Below are 23,266 nucleotides of genomic sequence, written 5' to 3' on the forward strand. Positions count from 1 at the left end.
AAACTTTTAAAAGTGTTCTGGTATATATTCTTGGATGACATATTTTGGGAAAAACTACTCGTTCAATTCTTGAAGAATTGGGAGAAGTCACATGGGTCTTTGAATTCCAATGGGGTCTAATGGCTTTATTTCATTCCTAGGTAAAAGATTGTTCATGGAAAGATTCAATATCTTTATTCAGAAGAAACCATAGCAGCAGAAAGTCTCACTGAGTCAAAACCTGGAATTGTTAGAAGAGACTTTAGTAAACATTTGTGTGGGAATGCCAGGTCACTGACAGTCCCCTGACTGATTGGGATTTGAATGAGTGTAGAAAGTGATAGATGAGGAAGGTTTCCTACCTAGAACAACCTCTCAGCTTAAGAATTTCCCCATATAGCACTAGAAAATCAATAACAACTCTTCCTTTAAACACACATATTGGGTGGGCCATGGTGTCTCAGCAGGCAGAGTTCTCGCCTGCCATGCTAGAGACCTGGGTTTGATTCCTGGTTCCTACCCATGCCAAAAAAACAAAAACAAAAACAGATATCTCTTGGAAGAGTTGACCCATTTGCCACTCAAGTGGTGTGAATGACTTTACTCAGTTAATATTTTACTCTTCCAAAATGAGACCCAGAATACTGAAGCATTGGAAGTATTGCTAAGAAGTTGGTGGAAGAAGAAGGGTTAATTTTTAAACAAGGGGTGATTGCCTCAGCCCCTATTATTAGATTTATTTCTTTTTTTTACAGAAGGGATAATGTGGTCCATGGACAGGGAGTAGGAGTAGGAGTGGAAGATTGAAAGATGGGAAAATTGTAAACCCAACATGGCGTACTTTGTGATGTCACTTAAGGACATGCAAATTACCTGTTCTACTCTCAGAGTCTGTTCTAAATAAGTACATGAATCGCTTAATGTACTTATTAGAGCTGGTTTGAATCCCCCCCTCCCTCAACTCCAATAGTAAATTAGAGTGACTCATGGAGAAGATGGCTACTTGGGTTGAAACAGGCTCTGGTTCTGCCGTGAATATATTCTGTGATCCTGGCATATTGCTTAACTTTGCTGAGCATCATTTTCTTTTTATTAACATTTAATAGAAGGGGCAATAATCCTTGTTTTTCAGGGTTGAGGTGAGGACTACATAAAAAAATGTATGTTAAAAATCTCGGTACACCAACACGGCAAGCAAACTCACCTCCCTCCCCCTCTCTACGTAGGACATGACTCCCAGGGGTGTAAACCTCCTTGGCAATGTGGGGTAGAAATCCTAGACTGAGCTGGAACTTAGCAGCAAGGGATTGAAAAAACTTTCTTGACCGAAAGGTGGAAGAGAGAAATGAGACAAAATAAAGTGTCAAAGGCTGACAGATTTTAAACAGAGTGGAGAGTTATCCTGGAGGTTATTCTTATGCATTATATAGATATTTCTTCTTTAGTTTAAGGTGTATTAGGCTACGGGGAGGTGCCTGAAACTGTAGAATTGTGTTCCAGTAGCCATGTTTCTTGAAGATGACTGTATAATTATATAGCTTACATAATGTGACTGTGGTTGTGAAAACCTTGTGGCTGAGGATCCTTTTACCTACGGTATGGACAGATGAGTAAAACATACAGATTAAAAATAAAGAAATAATAGGGGGAACAAATATTAAAATTAAAATATATATATATATTGGGTAGATGGAAATACTAGCGGTCAATGAGAGGGGAGGGGTAAGGTGTATGGCATGCATAATTTTTTTCTTTTTTCTTTTTATTTCTTTTTCTGGAGTGATGCAAATGTTCAAAAAAATGATCATGGTGATGAATATACAACTATGTGATGCTACTGTGAGCCATTGGTTGTATACCATATATGGAATGTTTGATGCTAAGAATGTATGTGGTTGTACGTTGTTTTATCAATAAAAAGTTAAAAAAAAATCTCAGCACGATAGTTTCAGAGAGTACTATATTTCTTTTTGATAAAGCAGTTTCATTAAAATATATTCACATACCATACAGTCCTTACAAAGTACATAATCATAGAGCTGTGCATTCATCACCACAATCAATTCTAGAACATTTTCATCACTCCAAAAAAGACAGTCACCATAGCCCTGAACAGTCACCTCTCAATCCCTCTGTCCTTTACCAGTCCTACAGAATAAAGCTAATTCCGTCTCTATAGATTTATTTAATTTGTATTTCATGTGAATGGAATCATACAACATATAGTACTTTGTGTCTGGTTTCTTTCACTTAGCATAGTAGTTTTTTTTTTTAAGTATTGCTTTGTTTAGTTCTTTAATAGCAAAGTTGTAAGTTTGTATAAAAGTGATGCAAAATATACAACATTCCAATATAACCCCTATTGTTGACATTTTGCATGGTGTGATACCTTTTTTACAATTGATAAAAGAATATTAAAATATTAGTTACCCTTAGACTATACTTTATATTAGGTGCATTTTCCCCATATACCACACTATTATTAACACCTTGTAATAGTGTCATACATTTATTATAATTACGAAAGGACATTCTTATATTTGTACTATTAGCCACAATCCACCATCCACAATGGGGTTCACTGTGTTATACAGTCCCATGTTTCATCTTCTAACTTTCCTTCTAGTAACTCATGTGACCCAAAACTTTTCCTTTCAAACACATTCATACACACATTCAGTACTGTTAATTACAGCAATGATAATGTGCTGCCATCACCACTATCCATTTCCAAACATTTATAATTAACCTTGTTACGTATTCTGCACAAATTAAGCATCAGCTCCCCATTGTCTGTCCTCATTCTATCTTTTGGTAACCTATGTTTTAGGTATTAACACCCAGGAGTTCCTAGTTATTTTTATTCATACTAGTGAGGTCATACAATATTTGTCCTTTTTGTAGTTGACTTATTTCATTTTTTTTAATTTAAAAAATATTTTTTAAACATAACAACATACAAAAAACAAACATTCTTACCATATGATCATTCTGTTCTTGGAATTTAATCAATAACTCACAATATCATCTCGTAGTTGTATATTCATCACCATGATCATTTCTTAGAACATTTGCATTAATTCAGAAAAAGAAATAAAAAGAAAAAAGGAAAAACCTCATACATACCATACCTCTTACTCCTCCCTGTCATTGATTGCTAGTATTTCCATCTACCCAGTATATTTTAGCCTTTGTTTCCTCTATTTTTTCTATACCCTTTATCACTCGCTTTCATTGATCACTAGCATTTCAATCTACTAAATTTATTTTAACATTTGTTCCCCTATTATTTCTTTGTTTTTAATCCCTTTATTTTACTCATCTATCCATACCATAAAAAAAAGGAGCATCAGACACAAGGTTTTCACAATCACACAGTCACATTGTGAAAGCTATATCATTATACAATCATCTTCAAGAAACATGGTGTGCTGGTTTGAAAGGAAGTATGCCCTCTAAGAAAAGCCATGTTTTAATGTAAATCCCATTTCATAAAGGTAGAACAATCTCTATTCAATGCTGTATGTTTGAAACTGTAATGAGATCATCTCCCTGGATGATGTGATTTAGTCAAGCGTGGTTGTCAAACTGGATTAGGTGATGACATGTCTCCACCCATTTGGATGGGTCTTGATTGGTTTATTGGAGTCCTATAAAAGAGGAAACATTTTGGAAAAAGAGATTCAGAGAGAGCAACACTATGAAGCAGAGAGTCCACCAGCCAGCGACCTTTGGAGATGAAGAAGGAAAACGCCTCCCGGGGAGCTTCATGAAACCGGAAGCCAGGAGAAGAAGCTAGCAGATGATGCTGTGTTTGCCATGTGCCCTTCCAGATGAGAGAGAGAAGCCATGACTGTGTTCGCCAGGTACCTTCTCACTTGAGAGAGAAACCCTGAACTTCATCAGCCTACTTGAACCAAGGTATCTTTCCCTGGATGCCTCTGATTGGACATTTCTATAGACTTGTTTTAATTGGGACATTTTCTCAGCCTTAGAACTGTAAACTAGCAACTCATTAAATTCTCCCTTTATAAAAGCCATTCCATTTCTGGTATATTGCATCCTGGCAGCTAGCAAACTAGAACACATGGCTACTGGAAAACAACTCTACAATTTCATGTACTTCCCTCCAGCTTCTCCAATATACCTTAACTAAAAAGATGATATCTATATAATATGTAAGAATAACCTCCAGGATAACCTCTCAACTCTGTTTGAAATCTCTGTCATTGACACTTTATTTTGTCTCATCTCTCTCTTCCTCCTTTTGGTCTAGAAGGTTTTCTCAATCCCTTGCTGCTGAGTCCCAGCTCATTCTAGGATTTCTGTCCCACGTTGCCTTGAAGGTTTACACCCCTGGGAGTCATGTCCCACATAGAGAGACGGAAGCAGTGGGTTTGCTTGTCATGTTAACTGAGAGAAAGAGAGGTCACATCTGAGCAACAAAAGAGGTTCTCTCGGGGTGACTCGTAGGCCTAATTTTAAGTAGGCTTAGCCTATCCTTTGTGGGGATAAGTTTCATATGAACAAACCCCAAGATTGAGGGCTCAGCCTATTGCTTCGTTTGTCCACACTGCTTTGTATTTAACTTATTTCACTCAACATAATGTTTTCAAAATTCATCATGGTGTCACATGTGCATGACTTCATTTCTTCTTACAACTGAATAATATTCCAACATATGTGTATTTCACATGTTGTTTATTCTTCATTGATTGATGTATACCTGGGTTGTTGCCATATTTTAGCAATTGTGAGTAATGCTGCTATGAACATCAGTGTGCAAATATCTGTTTGTATCTCTACTCCCAGTTATTCTGAGTATATACTTATTAGCAGAATTTCTGGATCATATGGCAGGTCTATACTTAGCTTCCTGAGGAACTGCCAAACTGTCTTCCACAAAAGCTGTACCATTCTACATTCCCACCAATGGTGAATAAGTATTCCTATTTCTCCACATCTTCTCCAAAATTTGCAATTTTCTGGTTTTTTAAAAAAATTTTTTATTGACAAATTTTCACTGAATCCGTACATGGTGTACAATCATTGGTTTTCTTTTATTTTTTATTTTTACATAGGCAGGCACCAAGAATCGAACCTGCGTCTGTGGCATGGCAGGTGAGAAATCTGCCACTGAGCTGCTATTGCATCACTCTCTCTTTCATTCTTTCTTTCTTTTTCTCTATTTTATTTTTGATAGTGGCCACTCCAGAAGTTGTGAAATGATAGCTCATTGTAATTTTGACATGCATTTCTCTGTTAGTGATGTTGAACTAATTTCCTGTGCTTTTCATATATCCTTCTTGAAAAAAATGTCTATCCATGTCCTTTGCCGATTTTTAAATTGGATTTTCTTTTTATCATTTAGTTGTAGGATCTCTTTATATACCCTGGATATTAAATCCTTATCAGCTATGTGGTTTCCAAATATTTCTCCCATTGGGTAGGCTGCCTTTTCATCCTCTTGACAAAGTCTTTGAAGCACAAATGTCTTCTATTTTAAGGAGTCCCATTTATATAGTTTATTTTTCATTGCTTGTGTTTTGGGTATAAGGTCTAAGAAACCACTGCCTATCACTAGATCTTGAAGATGTGGGGTTTGTTCATATGAAACTTATCCCCACAAAGGGTAGGCTAAGCCTACTTAAAATTAGGCCTAGGGGTCACTCCCAGAGAACTCTTTTGTTGCTCAGATGTGGCCTATCTCTCTCTCAACCAACACGGCAAGCAAACCCACTGCCCTCCCCCTCTCTATGTGGGACTTGACTCTCAGGGGTGTAAACCTCCCTGGCAACATGGGACAGAAATCCTAGAATGAGTTGGGACTCAGCATCAAGGAATTGAGAAAATCTTCTTAACTAAAAGGGGGAAGAGAGAAATGAGACAAAATAAATTGTCAGCAGCTGAGAGATTTCAGAGTCGAGAGGTTATCCTGGAGGTTATTCTTACGCATTATATAGATATCCCCTTGATAGTTTAAGGTGTATTAGAGAGGCTAGAGGGAAGAGCCTGAAACTGTAGAGCTGTGTTCTAGTAGCCATGTTTCTTGAAGATGAATGTATAATGATACAGCTTTTGCAGTGTGACTACGTGATTGTGAAAACCTTGTCTGATGCTCCTTTTATCTACAGTATGAACAGATGAATAAAAAATATTGATTAAAAATAAAGAAATAATAGGGGGAACAAATGTTAAAACAAATAGAGTAGATTGAAATACTAGTGATCAATGAAAGGGGGTGGTAAGGGGTATAGAAAAAAAATAGGGGGACCAAAGGTTAAAATATATTGGGTAGATGGAAATATTAGTGATTAATGAGAGGGAGGGGTAAGGGGCATGGTATGTATGATTTTTTTTCTTTTTATTTTTTTTTCTGGAGTGATGAAAATGTTCTAAGAAATGATCATGGTAATGAATATACTACTGTGTGATGATATTGTGAGCCACTGATTATACACCATGTATGAAATATTTATATGTTAAGAATGTTCCTGTTTGTATGTTGTTTGGGTTTGTCATTAAAATAAATAAATAAATAATGTTTGTGTTTGTATGTTGTTTTGGTTTGTCAATTAAAAAATAAAAGATCTTGAAGATGCTACCCTACATTTTCTTCTAGGAGTTTTATGGTTCAGGCTTTTATATGTAGGTCTTTTATCCATTTTGAGTTAATTTTTGTCTGAGGTGTGGGGTAAGGGTCCCTTTTCATTCTTGGATGTGGATATCCAATTCTCCCAGCACCATTTGTTCAAGAGGCTGCTCTCTCCCAGTTGGGTGGACTTGGCAGCCTTGTCAAAAATCAGGATCATACTTGTTTTTTATCCATTTGCCAATCTGTGCCTTTTGATTGGGTTAATATCATTAACATTCAATAATATTACTGTAAAGGCAGTACTTCAGTCATTTTATCCTTTGGTTTTTATATGTCATATCTTATTTTGTCCCTCTTTTACCATTGTAGTTACACTTACTGATAATTTTCAGTTCTACATTATCCTCCAAGCCTCTTTCTCTCTCCAGTCTTTTCCTTTCAGCCTACAGAACTCCCTTTATATTTCTTGCACAACAGAAATACTAAATATTTTACTATAACTAAATGAATATTTCAAGCTCCCCCTCATTTTTGAAGGACAGTTTTGCTGGATAAAGAATTTTTGGCTGGTGGTTTTTTTCTTTCAGTACCTTAAATATATCATACCACTGCCTTCTTGCCTCCAGGGTTTCTGATGAGAAATTGGCATTAAGTCTTCTGTGATTCCCTCATATATGACAAATTGCTTTTCTCTTGCTGCTCTCAGGATTCTCTCTTTATCTTTTGCATTTGACATTCTGATTAGTATGTGTCTCAGAATAAGTATCAGGATTTATTCTGTTTGGAGTGTGTTGCACTTCTTGGACAAGTATACTATGTTGTTCATAAGAGTTGGGGAATTTTGGGCCATTTATTTCCTCAAATATTCTTTCTGCCCCTTTTCCCTTCTCTTCACCTCCTGGGACACATATGTTTGTGAGCCTTGTGCTGTCATTTAAGTCCTGCTTATCTTTTCCCCATTCTTTTCTCCATCTGCTCCTTGGTCTGTGAGATTTCAGTTGTCCTCTCTTCTAGCTTACTGATTCTTTCTTTTGCCTGTTTAAACCTGCTGTTGTATGCCTCTAGTATATTCTTAATCTATTATCCCTTGAATTCCCATAATTTTTGGTATGTTTCTTTTCATACTTTCAAATTCTTCTTTATTCTCACCCAGTGTCTTTTTAATATTCTTTCTCTCTTTAGCCATATTTTCCTTCATCTCCTTCAATTGATTTAGGAGATTTATTTGGACATCTGTGATTAGTTGTTTCAAAATTTGTATTTCCTATGTTACTTTGACTGGGCTATATCTTCCTATTATTTAATATGGCTTGTAATTTTTTAACTGATGTCTAGGCATCTGATTATCTTGATAAATTTACTCTGAAGTTTAGTTTCTCTCTCTTGCCTAAGGTTTTATTGTTGACTGGTTTGTATTAAGGCTCTCTTGTGTTAAAGTCTATTTTTTGACACTTGGTTCAACTTATTTGAGATCTTTACAACTGTCCATGTTTAACTGACAAGATTTTTTCAGTTCTTCTTCATTTGATTCTTGTTCTGGATATGTGGTACAATTTTTAAGATTGTACCATTTGCGCAGTTGTTTCACCTCCAGAAGAAAACTTCTTCTACTTCTCCATGAATCTTGATCTATTCTGTTTGTTTTTGTTTCACCTCTATAGATTTTTTTCTTTCTACACTCCTTTGGTTGTCTCTAGCTGATTTTACCTCTAAGTCAAATTCTTGGGCCACCCCAGAGAGGACTTCCCTAAGTCAGTACTTTCTAGTCAAAACAGGGCCAAGGACTTAGGAGCGGGGCACAGACCATCTCCAAAGAACCCTGGGAAAAGGGTCATGAAAGGCACCCAAAAGCCTTTTTGTTAGCTCCCCAGAGCTGCTCTTTCCTGGTCTTACCAGCATGTGGTGACCTTCATCCAACTGCTCAGCTGTCCCTCCCCCACCTCTTTCCATTCTTGTGGAAAAGGACTTCCATGTCCCTCTACATCTGCAGCAGCTAGCCAAGGACTGGACCCCAAGGGAACCTGCCTCAAGAACAGGGGATGGATGCCAGCAGCGGCTGCAGAGTAAGCTACTCATAGTCCTTTACTGCAGGTTGTCAGCCTCTTCCTTCTACTCTTCCTGGGATGTTGTACAGTGCTCTTGTTGGCCTCTGGAGCCCCAGAACAGTTGTTTCAGACAGTTCCAGACTATTTACTCGTTGTTTTTGGAACCCAAGTGAGTCCTGGAACTCCCTACTCTGCTATCTTCCCCAAAAGTTAGTACTACATTTCTTTGCCATGGTGTTTCATCCATTTTGGAGTTCTGGAAGGACAGGCTCCCAGTGAAGAGCAGGTCATTGGGGTCACCTTTGATGGGGTTCCCCATGTCTCCTCGGCTTCAGGCCACACCTCCAGGTCTCTGAAGTGGACACATTCTCTCAGAGGATATGGGAGCAGTAGAAGAAACAGACTTTAGGTTACTGCCAACTAGAGCAGAGCTGTCCCAAGCCCAAGGCGTTTCACTGGAATTGGACCAGATTGGAATAGAAGAGGCCTGGCTTAACTGTGTTTGGTTTGCTTTGGAGTCTCCAAAGAACCCTGCCAGGCTCCTGCCAGATGTGAAATGTTATTCCCTCTTTCTCTCAAAGCTGTTTATGTTAGTTATCAAGGAATTTGGGAGCAGGAATTCTTCATGCAGAGGACGTTTCCCACAAACTTTTCAGCCCAGAATATATCTTCCAAGCTAAAAACATTCTACATGTGTATTATTCCTACAACTTTATAAATTACCATTCATGCATAAAGCAGGGATAATTTGTATATGCTCCTCAATTGACTGTCATTTGAGGTGAAAAAAATTCAATAGTTGTCTAGATTAATTAAATTAATGTAATCTAATACCTTATAGAATCAACCCCAGCCTCTAATTTGCATGGTTACAAGCACTTTCAGAAACCATAGGCTTGAAGAAGAAAATGAATTGGGAGTTAACTATGTATTGATGTGTCAATTCTCTTTTATATATGGTTCTCTGGGATGATCAAATAAAAATTCTGGAACAATGCTTTCAGTAGGTGTGTCAGTTCCTTTATATTCTGCTAAATATTTTTGTAAAGCATCGTTCACCTGGCAAAGTTTGTGACTGTAAGCATTATTAATGGCACATCTAAAGTGCTTAGCCCCACTCCTCCACATAAAAGCAGGTTGGTAATTGGGTTACCATGATAAAGAGTAGAGTTTCTGTGGGAGGAGCAAAGAGGTTAACTTTTTTTCCTACTGTTTGGAATAACTTTTGGAAGTGGAGTGGGGGTTATTTCACTCTTAAGATTTTCTGTTCACTTTTGCTTTTCACTCTTTTTTCCCAGGTAGCTGGTGCAATGAAAGATGAGCCTGAGGTAGCCTGTCAATTGGAAGTGGTCCCTTGAACCTCTGGAAGTGCTAGAAGGACCCAGGTAGGGCTCTGGAAAAGGAGGCTTTGGCCATCTGTTCTTGTCCTTGGGTAGAAGTACTCTTTTCTTTGACTTGTTTTATCTTATCTCCTTCTGCCTTGGGAGTTGTAAAACTCTGACCACAAGGTCTAACTGTGAGTCTATAGCAGTGGTTCTCAAAGTGTTGTCTCCAAACCAACTGTATCAGCATCACTAGGGCACTTATAAGAAATGCATTTTTTAGATGATAGTTAATACTTTAGAATGTCACCTTATGTGTGAGACTAAAGCAAAAAATGTTTATTTGTTACAAAATTTAGATTTTGACTAGAGCATTTCCTAATATAACTCATGTAGATAGTTTGATTGAATGTCTTTAGTACTTGGAATCTCAGGTAGCACATGAGATTTTGTTGGTTTGTCCAGAGTGATCCCCCAATGAATCCCAGAATGATTTGATAAGTGACTGGAAAAGTATTTGCAAGCCCCCTTCGGGGAATGGTGAGAGTGGGGAGAAATTCAACTTCCCCAAGTTGAATTCTTGATGTTCTTACAAGCAGTGTGGACAACCAAAGCTATAGGCTGAGCCCCCAGTCTTGGGGTTTGTTCACATAAAACTTAACCCCACAAAGGATAGGTCAAGTCTACTTAAAATTTAGGCCTAAGAGTCACCCCCAAGAGAGCCTCTTTTGTTGCTCAGATGTGGCCCCTCTCTACAGCCAACACGACGAGCAGTCTCACCACCCTCCCCCTCTCTGCGTGGGACATGACTCCCAGGGGTATGGACCTTCCTGGAAATGTGGGACAGAGATCCTGGAATGAGCTGAGACTCAGCATCAAGGGACTGAGAAAAAACCCTAGAATGAGCTGAGAATTAACATCAAGGGATTGAGAGAAACTTCTCGACCAAAAGGGGGAAGAGTAAAATGAGACAAAGTGTCAATGGCTGAGAGATTCCAAACAGAGTCGAGAGGTTATCCTGGAGGTTATTCTTCACATTAAGTAGATATCACCTTGTTGTTCAAGATGTAGTGGAGAGGCTGGAGGGAACTGCCTGAAAATGTAGAGCTGTGTTCCAGTAGCCATGTTTCTCGATGATGATTGAACAATGATATAGCTTTCACAATGAGACTCTGTGAATGTTAAAACCTTATATCTGATGCTCCTTTTAGCTACTATATCAACAGATGAGTAGAACATATGGAATAAAAATAAATGATAGGGGGAACAAATGTTAAAATAAATTCAGTTTGAAATAGTGGTAAATGAAAGCGAGGGGTAAGGAGTATGGTACGTATAGTCTTTTTTTTCTCTATTATCATTTTATTTCTTTTTCTGTTGTCTTTTTATTTCTTTTTCTAAATCGATGCAAATGTACTAAGAAATGATGAATATGCAACTATGTGAGGATATTAAGAATTACTGATTGTATATGTAGAATGGAATAATATCTAAATGTTTTGTTTGTTAATTTTTTTAAATTAATAAAAAAAAAAGAAATGCATTTTTGGGGGCTCCACTTCAGATTTATTGAATCAAAAGCTCTGTGGGTAGGATGCAGCATTGTATGCTTTAACAAGCCATCTGATGGAGGCTAAAGTTTGAGAACCACTGGCCTAGGAAAGGTTCAGCCTATTTCTAGGCTACACTATAATACGGATAGGACTGCTCCCACCCAGCTCAATAGAGGAGAAGAGAGTCGTGGCCAGAGCTTCATCAGGTAACGAAGTATATAGGCATGGGATGACTCTATGGATATGCCCTTTTGGTACCTGTAGCAATAGTAAGAGTCTCACCGAGGACTCAGGAATTTGACTCAATTTACTTCTTAAAGACACATTTTAGACACTAGCTCTGTCTTCCAAATATATTTTTTTATACCAGCAGCTGGCCATTCTGATCCTTAGCACTGAATTGACCACTGCTTTGTTGAAAAATCATATAAAAAACATTTTCTATTTATCAGATAGAGAGCGCTTCTAGCCAAGGTAAGTCAAGGTCCTACAGTTGGGTTGGTCTTTGAAACTGGAATTATTTTCTGCCTTTCTTTTGTATCCAGTATCCTCATGTTGCCACTAGTGGACTAAGAGCTCTTTTGGCTGGATGTCTCTAAGGACTTTTTTTCAAAATAATTGTTTATTATGCTACCAATCCCAGTTCAGTCTTGAATTTAACCAGTTCTTCTGGTTGACTGACTAGAAGTGTGAAAATCCCCAGCCCTTGGTCAGTCCAGTGGTGGAGATTTCTGGGCCCTGGACCCATTCAGATTTCTCAGGCTGGTGACTTTCCACCATCTGATATTTGCAAGTGAATGAGAAGTCATAATATGAAAAGGTTTACACACAAACCAAAAGAGTTGGCCAGCTCTTTGTTATAGGTGTTAGTGTAGTAGGAAGGCTGTAAGTTTGAAATTGAGAAAGACCATATTTGAATATAGGCTCTAGCCTTGAACAAGTTAGTTAGTTTCTCAACTTTAATAGGGGAATAATAATTTCTTCTAAGTTAAATAGAATTAACATCATCAATGCTCAGTGGTAACTATTATTATTGGCATTAATAAAGTGATATATCCAAGCTTAGATAGTTGACAAGTCTTTTCAGTTTCACTTTGACTTCATCTTATCTTTATAATGCTATATAGTTTGGGCTAATATTAATACTATTCTTCAGTCCATGTATATACACATTGGCAGGGGCCTGAAAGTTGCCTGAGCAAGCTGGATTTCAGGAAAAGGCCATGATGAGATACAACATTTACCATAGGAAACTGACAAAGTCTAACACCAGATAATTGAGTCAAAGATTTTAACTGTTTTTAATCTTGCTGTTAAAGAGAAGAACTGCTTTCCTTCATTCCGCTCTGGTTTTTTTTCTTTTCCTTTTTTTTTTTTTTTTATGGTTTTGGTTTTTTTGAGGATTGGAGAATGCCTTATCAAAGAAAGTGAGGTTGAAGCTTCTCAGGTCTGGCACCTACCAGCTGTATGTCCTGGGGCAAGTTGCTTAACCTCTGAGTCTTATTTTCATCATCTATATGAATATATTAATGCCTACCTTTCAGCAGTGTTGTAAGGTTAGCGATTCCAAGCAACCTTAATTCTCTGCCTTAGAGGAGGAAAGCAATAGATGTTCAAATGAGAGTGAATTTCTCTTTTACTTTGGAGGCATGATATGAAAATTTTTCCTGCAAGTTTATCTTCCTAATTTTTGCTTAGGCCAAGATGAAAACTCCTTTACATTTTTAGGGGGTCTGTGAGGGATATGGGAATGTACCTGTGTGGCAGCAGTTTACTAAGGAGACGTGCAAGTCCTTTGCAGATAAATGAAAGCTGACAATGAAACATGAGTCAGCGTGTGATTGTGAAAACCTTGTATCTGGTTCTCCTTTTATCCAGGGTGTGGACAGATGAGTAAAAAATATGTATAAAAAAATAAATAAATAATAGGGGGAATAAGGGGTAAAATAATTGAGGTAGATTGAAAAAAAATGGTCAATGAGAGAAAGAGGTATGGGTATGGGATGTATGTGTTCTTTCTTTTTTCTTTTTATATCTTTTTCTGGAGTGATGCAAATGTTCTAAAAATAGTCATGGTAATGAATACACAACTATGTGATGACATTGTAAACCACTGATTGTACATCATGTATGGACTGTATGGGTGTGAAGATTTCTCAATAAAAATACATTTTTTTAAATGTTGGTCAAGTCAAGGGTCACAGGCTTTTGTAAATACCTTCAGTGCTAGTTTAAGTACCAGATGGTGTTTCATGTGTGTGCCAGATGGAAGGAGCAGAGAGAGGTGTGCATGAGACTGAGTGGGGCGGGAATTTCTGGGCCAGAGAGCACGCCCACCCATGTTGAAGGTGGCCAGTTCTCATAATGCAACACAAATGACTACTCTAGAAACACCATGGGAAAAATTCAAGGGTCGTTGAGTCTCAATTTTCTCATCTGCAAAACAGTGATATAGCACATACTTCGCATTATTGTCCTGAGGTTGACATGAAATAGCTGTGTGCAGTCAGCACATACTAAACTATTTTATTATGGGGTCTCTTTAAATTCTAATTGGCCTTGAATAGTTTTCATTACTTTATGTAATGAAATAATATTTACAGTATATAAATATTAAAAAAAGATTATTTCTACATGATATGTCCCACTCTAATCTGCCACAAAGAAAATATCCTCATTTCTTGAAGAAAGCTACCTAATCTTTTCTCTTTTTTTTTCTTATCTTTTGTATGCTGTGTGGTATGGGGTCACATTTCTTTCTTTTTCCATGTGACTATCCTGTTATTGCAGCACCATTTGTTGAAATTTATTTTCGTCAGGGGGAAATGCATGGGCTGGGAATTGAACCCAGGTCTCGTGCATGGAGAATTCTACCCAGGCTAGAATTCTACCACTGAACTGCCCTTGCACCCCACTTTCTCTTAATTCACACCCCAGAATATTGCTATAGCCTGGTCTTTTCTTTCTCTCTATGGTAAAAGAGACAGTGCCGAACATTAACCCAGGGAAACTTCCTAGGGTTTCAGGCCCTCATTCTACCCAGCTGTTAAAACAAAAACAGTCCAAGAAAGGATAGGCTCTCTCTAAGCGTCCTCATGTCTGCTTTTGTTTCAAAGTCCAGGTTACCTCACTTCATTTTCTTGAAATGAGGATCCTGTCAAGTATAGTTAGTATTTGTTCTCTTTTGTTCCTTGAGATATGATAAATCAACTTTATTTTCCTTGATGATTATTTTACCAATTCCCATATATTCACCTGTTCCATGTTAACTTGTTTATTCATATTTGTTTGTTCCTTCATGCTAAATAGAGACTACGTTGAAATGGCAGTATAATGATGTAGAAATCAGGCATGTTTTCAATTTCAGTAGGCCAAAGTTCAATAGACTCAAAAGAGTCTGTTGAATGCCAACTGTGTGACTTCAGACAAATCACTTAACCTCTCTGGGTTTCAGTTTCCTCATTGATAAAGGGAATTATGCTGCCTATTCATAGAACTATTGACTAGATTAAAGTTAATGTATTTAAAGTGCTTTGCACAAAGTAAACATTCAACAAAGTATAGTTATGATTGATTCCTAACACTAGAAACCATAACATTTGACAGAAAGTTTTAAAAACTCATGCTCATCACAATCACACATTGAGGCATTGTTGTACTTTTTCTGCAGAAGAAAGATTGGAAGCTTAGAGAGCTTAAATTGCTTAAAAACATGCAAGTAGAAAATGAAGAATAAGGATTCAAAGCCAGATTTTCTGATACTTGAGTTAGGGCAACTTCTGTTACATATCAGCTGCCATTTTGAGATGAAAACTTAATTCTTGTGGTACTATGGTACCAAAAACTGTGAATACCAAACACTGCCTGTTTTTCTTGAAAGACACTGATTACCTTCTGCTTCAGAATGTAATTCCTTAAACATATCGTTTTGGTTTGCTAAAGCTGCCAGAATGCACTACACCAGAAATGGAATGGCTTTTATAAAGGGAATTTATTAAATTACAAGTTTACAGTTCTGAGGCCAGAAAAATGTCCAAACTGAGGCATCAGGAAAAGACAGGCTGATGTCTGTTATGTGGGAAGGCACATGGCTGGTGTCTGCTGCTTTTATAAAGGGAATTTATTAAATTACAAGTTTACAGTTTTGAGACCAGAAAGATGTCCAAACTGAGACATCCAGGAAAATATAGGCTGATGTCTGTGGGAAGGCATGTGCTGGCATCTGCTGATCCTTATTCCCAGTTCCACTGCTCCCAGCTTCTGATGCCAGTGGTTCCCTCTCTAAGCACCTGTGGGCCTTCACTTAGCTCCTCCAGGCCACAACTCTGGGTTCTGGCTTGCTTAGCAACTCATGGGAAGGCACATGGTGATGTTTGCTGGGCTCTGCCCTTTTGTAGGCATCTGCTCTCTCTGTCAGTATGCCAAAGATCCCTGTCTCTGTCAGTTCTGAAATAACTGTTCTCTAAGCATCTGCATCTGAGGCTTCTCCAAAATATTTCCCCTTTTAAAGGATTTTAGTAAGGTAATCAAGACCCATCTTGAATGGGTGGTGTCACATCTGCATCTAATCAAAAGGCTACACCCACACTTGGGTGTGTTGCATCTCCGTGGAAACAATCCTATCAAAGTTTCCCACCCTAAACAATAGGTCTGGGCCCACAAGATTGGATCAGTATTAAAACATGACCTTTCAAGGGTACAGAATACTTCAAACTAGCATACACATGTAATAGTTTCTCCTTTAGGCTATGCAAAAAAAAAATCAAAACAGCCCAACTCTGAACATTCTTGTATTCATCATAGTATCAGCTCAGGGCCTTGGAGTCAGTGGACACTAAACATGAATTAATTGAGTAAATATAGAGTTAGATGGTACAGGTCTCTATCCAGTTTGTGTAACAGTTAGAACAGCATGGCATCCCCTCCCCATTTGTGTCTGTTAGAATTCAAGTTTTAAAAACAGGTTGTGAAATGGCCAAAAGGCACATGAAAACATGCTCACCTTCCCTGGCTATTAGGGAAATGCAAATCAAAACCACAATGAGATATCATCTCACACCCACCAGAATGGCCATTATCAATAAAACAGAAAACAACAAGTGCTGGAGAAGATGTGGAGAAAGAGGCACGCTTATCTACTGTTGGTGAGAATGTCAAATGGCACAACAGTGGTAGAAGGCAGTTTGGCAGTTCCTCAGAAAGTTAAGTGTAGAATTACTATATGACCTGGCAATACCATTGCTAGGTGTCTGTTCAGAGAACATAAGGGCAAGGACACAAATGAACATTTGCACACTAATGTTTATAGCAGCATTATTTACAATTACTAAGAGATGGAAACAGCCAAAATGTCCATCGAACAGATGAGTGGCTACAAGCTGTGGTATATACATACAATGGAATATTATGCAGTTGTGAGACAGAATAAAGTTATGAAGTATGTAAAAACATGGATGGACCTTAAGGACATTATGCTGAGTGAGATAAGCTAGAAACAATAGGATAAATACTGTGTGGTCTCACTGATATGAACTGACATTAGTGAATGAACTTTGAGAGTTTAGTTGGTAACAGAGACCATCAGGAGATAGAAATAGGGCAGATATTGTATAATTGGAGATGAAGGGATACAAATTGGGCAACAGGACTGATTGTAAAAATTCAGAAATGGATAGCACCATATACCTAACTGTAATATAATAATGTTAAAACACTGAATGAAGCTGAATGTGAAAATGATAGAGGGAGGAGGGCTGGGGTACAAATGAAATCAGAAGGAAAGATAGATGATACAGACTGAGATGGTATAATTTAGGAATACCTAGAGTGTATAATGATAGTGACTAAATGTACAAATTAAAAAATGTTTTTGCATGAGGAAGAACAAAGGGATGTCAATACTGCAGGGTGTTGAAAATAGATGGTAATTAATATTTTAAAACTTTAGCTTACGTGTGAAACTAAAGCAAAAAATGTTTATTTGGTACAAAATTTATATTTTGACTAGTGCATTTCCTAATATAACTTATGGGGACAGCTTAACTGACCACCATAGTACATGGAACCTTGAATAGGGCATGAGATTTTGTAGGTTTGTCCAGAGTGATGTACTGATAAATCCCAGAGTGATTTGAACAGTGAAGAAAAAAGTATTTGCAAAGTTCCCTTGGGGGAATGGTGAGAAAGGGGGAAAATTCAACTTCCCCAAGTGGAGAATTCTTGATATTTTCACAAGCAGTGGGGACAACCACAGCAATAGGCTGAGCTCCCAATCTTGGGGTTTGTTTATATGAAACTTAACCCTGCAAAGGATAGGCTAAGCCTACTTAAAATTGGGCTTAAGAGTCACCCCCAAGAGAACCTCTTTTGTTGCTCAGATGTGTCCTCTCTCTCTCAGCCAACACGACAAGCAAACTCACCGCCCTTCCCTTGTCTACATAAGACATAACCCCCAGGGGTGTGGACCCTCCTGGCAACATGGGACAGAAATCCTAGAATGAGCTGGAACTCAGCATCAAGGGATGGAGAAAACCTTCTAGACCAAAAGGGGAAAGAGAGAAATGAGACAAAATAAAGTGTCAATGGCTGAGAGATTCCAAACAGAGTTGAGAGGTTATCCTAGAGGTTATTCTTACACCTTAAATAGATATCACCTTTTTAGTTAAGGTGTAATGGAGAGGCTGGAGGGAAAAAGGAAAACAAAAAACAAAAAACAGGTTGTGAATAGAGACAGGCAAAGGGCTGGAAGAGCTAACTGCCGCTGCTGAGGGAAAGCCTGCGCCTCGGCAGCTAGAACCCCAGCCTGCTGGGCAGCAGGCTGCCAGCGCCTGCAAGGAAAGGGCGCCAAGGAGGAGCCCTGTGCGCCCCGCCAGAGGGAGGCTGGTACCCTCTGCCCTACACCCCCCGTCCGCCCTCGACGCTCTGAGAACGCCCCATTTGCGGCTTTGGATGCTGCGCCTCCTGCCCTCCATTCCCAGCTGTCTTTGGCCCCAGGCTTCACCGGCCCCCCAGCTGCCTGCTGCGCCCTCCCCAGTCAGGAACCCCTCGGAACGGGCAGCGTAGGAAGGAAGAGCAGCCGACTCGGACGTGGACGCCTTTTTTTTCCGGACAGGTTGGTGGAAATTCCAGTCCTCTTTAACTAGACCGTAAAAGTCTTCGTGGAGTGAAGTGTCCACTTTTTACTTTTAGAGAGTAAAAAATAAGGCTCTCACTGCCTCACGTAGTCAAAACAGGCAGGAGTAGGAGCCACGTGAAGGTGTGGGAGTTGGAAGGAAGTTGGGATTCAGCTCCTCATGGCCCTTCACCTGGAGACCCACAAATGCAGAAAAGGAGATGCGTCTTTACTGAAAGCAAAAGGGAACTTCCTTCCTGCACGTGGAAAACGGTCTTCACTGCAGGTTATTCCAACGGGAACGAGCAAGCAGGGCTTCCAAATACCGTGAAATGAAATATGTCGTGTCAGAATGATTTGAGGATGACTGAATGCCCTTCATGTGTGGAAAGTATCTGCATGGGTGAGAGGAGGGTTGTGATGGAGGTAATACCAGTTCCTCCTCCTGGGGCCCCAAATCCCTAGATCCTGCTGCTTCTGTTTCTGAAACCCCAGCATGCTCAGCAGGACACTGCAGGGAACAAATGCAAACAATCTGAAGTCTGCCTAGCTGTATTCAAAACACTGACTTTACAGATATGATGACATTTGAAAATTAGAAGGGAATAAAGAGCACTTTGTGCTTCTGGTGTGTCACTGAGGGCCTGGAGGTATAAATACTCTAGAAGATTCCATCTAAGCATCAGCCATGGATTTGGAAGACACGCTTGGCAAACCTCTTAAAAGCAAGGATGTGAACAGGGCACATCCTGTGGCTTCTTCTTGGAATGATCCATGAGGAGCAGTGGATAATTGGTCACTCACACAAGGAAGGAATTCCCGGCAATGTGATAGTTTTGTTGAGCCAGCTCCAGTGTTTCCAGAAACATTAAAAATAAAAGAACAGGGTGGGCCATGGTGGCTCAGCAGGCAGAATTCTCTCCTGCCATGCTGGAGACCCGGGTTCGATTCCAGGTGCCTGCCCATGTTAAAATAGATAAGTAAATAAAAAATAAAAGAAAAGAACAATCAGGTATGGAGTATGTGAAGTCTTACAGTGATGGAATAGTAAAGTATTTGCTTTGATAAATCACTTTGCAAGTATTTTGAAAACACTTCGGGGAAAAAGTCCTCATCTAATGCATCCCATAATCATTGTCTCTCATAGCTTAAATCTATTAATGACATTAAATGTATTTTTGTTCATGGTCTTTATAGATATTTATAAGCTGAATGCACTCCAGAAAATGTGGAGGGAAGAAAATAGTTTCTAAAGCCCATAATAGATTCCAGAATAAGCTCTGCATAAAGAAGTAAGGAGAAATAGTTCTTCCCGTAAGCAGCCCGAGGTGATCTCTGAAAATGGCTCACCATTCCCTTGGCCCAGAAAACCCTACAAAATCATGCAAATCAAGAGGTTCAAATCTTCGTGTTCACTTTAAGAATACCCGAGAAACTGCTCAGGTCAACAAGGGATGCATATTTGAAAAGCCACCAAGTATCTGAAAGATGTCGCTTTACAGAAGCAATGTGTTCTGTTCCATCATTCCAATGGTGCTGTTGGCAGGTGTGCCCAGGCCAAACAGTGGGGCTGGATTCAGGGTCAGTGGCCCAAAAAAGGGTGCTGAATTTTTGTTGCACATCCTTAAAAATGCAGAGAGTATTGCTGAACTTAAGGGTTTAGATGTAGATTCTCTGGTCCTTGAGTACATCCAGGTAAACAAAGGCCTTAAGATGCTCTGAAGGACTTACAGAGCCCATGGTCAGATTAACCCATACGTTGAGTTCCCCTTGTCATGTTGATATGATCCTTACTGAGAAAGAACCAATGATTCCTAAACTAGAAGAGGAAGTTGCAAAGAAGAAAAAGACATCCCAGAAGAAACTGAAGAAACAAAAATTTATGGCTTGGGAATAAATTCCTCTTAAAATAAATGCAAATTAAAGTTTAAAAAAAACAGAAGTAAGGAGAAATGACATAAAGATATGTCATTCAGACAGGATACTGAACTATTTTAAGACTTTTACTCAGGAATTGGGAAAAATTGGATACATCAATAGAAAAGACACTGAGAAGCTGTAGAAAAGCTAGATAGCATAGATTAGCGATGTTTTTTGGGGAGTCTAAAACAAAATAAGTTACTCGAGAAAGACTAATATCTGAGGACTTTAAAGGACTCCAAAGTATAGTTTCACACTTTAGAAAGATAACCCAGTTCTGGGAGCCCTGAGCTCCAGTCCAAACAGTGGTAGATTTCTTGATCTATTCTGAGGTCTCAAAATACTTCCAGAGGATTTCTGGATGAAGAAAGCATACTAATGATTGTCCTGATGAGTCTGAGCTCCTTAAAGCCAGAAATGACCACCTCTGGGTGGGATACCCAGTGGCCATTCACCTCATATTTCTCACCTACAGCTTTGCCCTGAGCCAGTTTCCAACCTCTGTCCTTCTCTTCCTGAGCTTCCCTGTATGTAGCCTTACTCATGACCCACTTAACCTGTGTTTAATGCCTGAGAATTTACTTCTACCTCTACTTGACCAAACCTTGGCCAAACTCTGTTTACTTTGTTGCAACATTTGCCTGCTGCAAGGGGCTATCAGAGCTTTCATCATAGGCTCTCCTGACTAACACCCAATCCAGCGGGTGGTCATTGTGAGAAGCAAGAAACACTGTCTTTTTGGAGTCACTGCAGAGCTCACACTTAAATTTACAAAGTCAGCATTCAACACTCAGATTGGAGGGTGACCTTGGCTGAAACATCCCTTTACCTCTGCTTCAGATGAACTCAGCTGGTGTTTGTGTCTCAGTGCACTTCCTTCAACTTGTACAGAGGAAACTAATGTGAGTTCTTCAAGAAATGAAGAGCCATGTTATCAGCCTTCGTTACAAGAATCTTGGATCTAGGACTCAAAAGCAGCAGTATGAGTACAGATGGCACTGCTGCTACCTTTGCCTGGCTTATCTTTAAAACTGGCAGCATAGTTTAAGCCTTCAGTATTAGAAAGTTGTTTTTAAATCCAGACTCAAAAAATACCCAGGTGTTTGCTTCTAGGATGGAGCCGGGAATTCTGTCCTGCAAATGTCTCTGGCAGCATCTGTAGAGGACACAGTCTTCTATCATAGCTCCGCATCTTTCTCAAGCTTGCAGAAGATGGAAGAGTTTTTGGAACAAGATGTGGGGCTACGACTTGTAATAACTTCCTTCAACAAGAATTCCTAACCTGTAGAAAATGTCTCTAACCAAGCTCTCAGTTTGCAGAAGCCTATGGGAATAGAAAAACAAAGCATCAGAGGCAGCAATAACTCCAGAGTTTGTTAACTAAGGGGATAACCTGAAAAATAAAGTTCCATGTGCCAAAAACTATTTAAAAAAAAAAAAAAAGGTTGTTACACCTGTCTCTGTTCGCAAAATGCTCGAGGTGGTTCATTGCTCAAATTAATCTGTACCTGCCTTCACTGATTCATCTGTAGGGATTAACAAGTTCACATGCCAATGTGAATAAAAAAGAGGGAGGGGACAGGTATTTTATCATTTACCAAGAGGCAAGCGCTGACATAACAAAAAGATTTTATGCAAACGAAATCTTCTGTTTAAATAAATCAACTAACAAAAGTCTTGTGTTGCAACCATTTCTAAGAAATGCTCCGTGGAAAATTAATGTAGTTGGGGGACTCACTAATTACCAAATCTAAAGGCATTAATCCTGTGGACTTCTCCCACCACCCTGCCCCCACAAGCAGCCCTGCACTTAGTAGAGGCTTTATTTAGAAATGCTTCTGTGGGTACAGTTATAGGGTTACTTTTGGTCCATTTCATGCCATGTGGACTTGTTCCTATGGAGAGAGGAGCTAGTCTCCGAATTCACTTAGTGATTCCCAGGAGGAATAAAGTCAAAGGGACCTTCTCAGCACAGCCAGCCAATCAGCTCCAAATGGGGGAGAATTTACACTGATAATTAAGTCCAAGTGGATATGTTTTCAAAACTAATCCACCTGAGGAATTAATTAGGGAATCAGAGGTGCTCCGAGAGATGTAAGGAGTAATCCAAGTAAGGGCAGTGACAGTAAAGCTCATGTGCCTGAATCTCGGAAGTTCTCATTTTCATCACCATCGTATAAGTCTATGGACCGCTCTGTGCCTTGATTTGTTCATTTAGAACAGTGGTTCTCACCTGGGGGTGATTGCGCTCCCCAGGGGACACTTGGCCATGTCTGGAGACATTGTTGGTTTCACAACTTGAAGAAAGAAGGGTGGTGCAGCTGGTGTGTAGTGGGTAGAGGCCAGGGATGCTGTTAAACATCCCATAGCGCACAAGCCAGCCCCCGCAGCAAAGAATCATCCAACTCAAAATGTCAATGGTGCTGAGATTGAGAAACCCAGATTTAGAGGAAAATGATAATATTCTGAACCTAGCTCCTCCACTGGAATGTTAGAGAGATTTTACTTTTGTAGAATGCTTTGTGATCATTTGGTCCAAGTTGCCCGGTAAGTGGAAAAAAAAAAATCATGTTCTTACAAGTCTGTAGGCTTCAGTGAAGCTTGCTGACAGGGTCTGACTCAGCTCCTTTCCATATTTTAAAGGGTTATCTTTTGCTCTCCTTGGGGTTTGTCTTTTTTTTTTAAGTTTTTTGTACTTCCTAAAGTATTTTAAATTTGAAAGGTTTGGTCCTGAACCCACC

At 39.1% G+C, this 23,266-nt stretch overlaps 1 pseudogene; it reads right to left on the reverse strand.

Moving 5' to 3' along the window:
• Positions 1-21,070, reverse strand: part of LOC143665996 (ubiquitin carboxyl-terminal hydrolase 10-like) — a 32,665-nt pseudogene extending 11,595 nt beyond the window's left edge.
• Positions 21,071-23,266: the final 2,196 nt, after the last annotated feature.

The sequence above is a fragment of the Tamandua tetradactyla genome, chromosome 22 (assembly GCF_023851605.1).
Source record: "Tamandua tetradactyla isolate mTamTet1 chromosome 22, mTamTet1.pri, whole genome shotgun sequence".
NCBI lineage: Eukaryota > Metazoa > Chordata > Mammalia > Pilosa > Myrmecophagidae > Tamandua > Tamandua tetradactyla.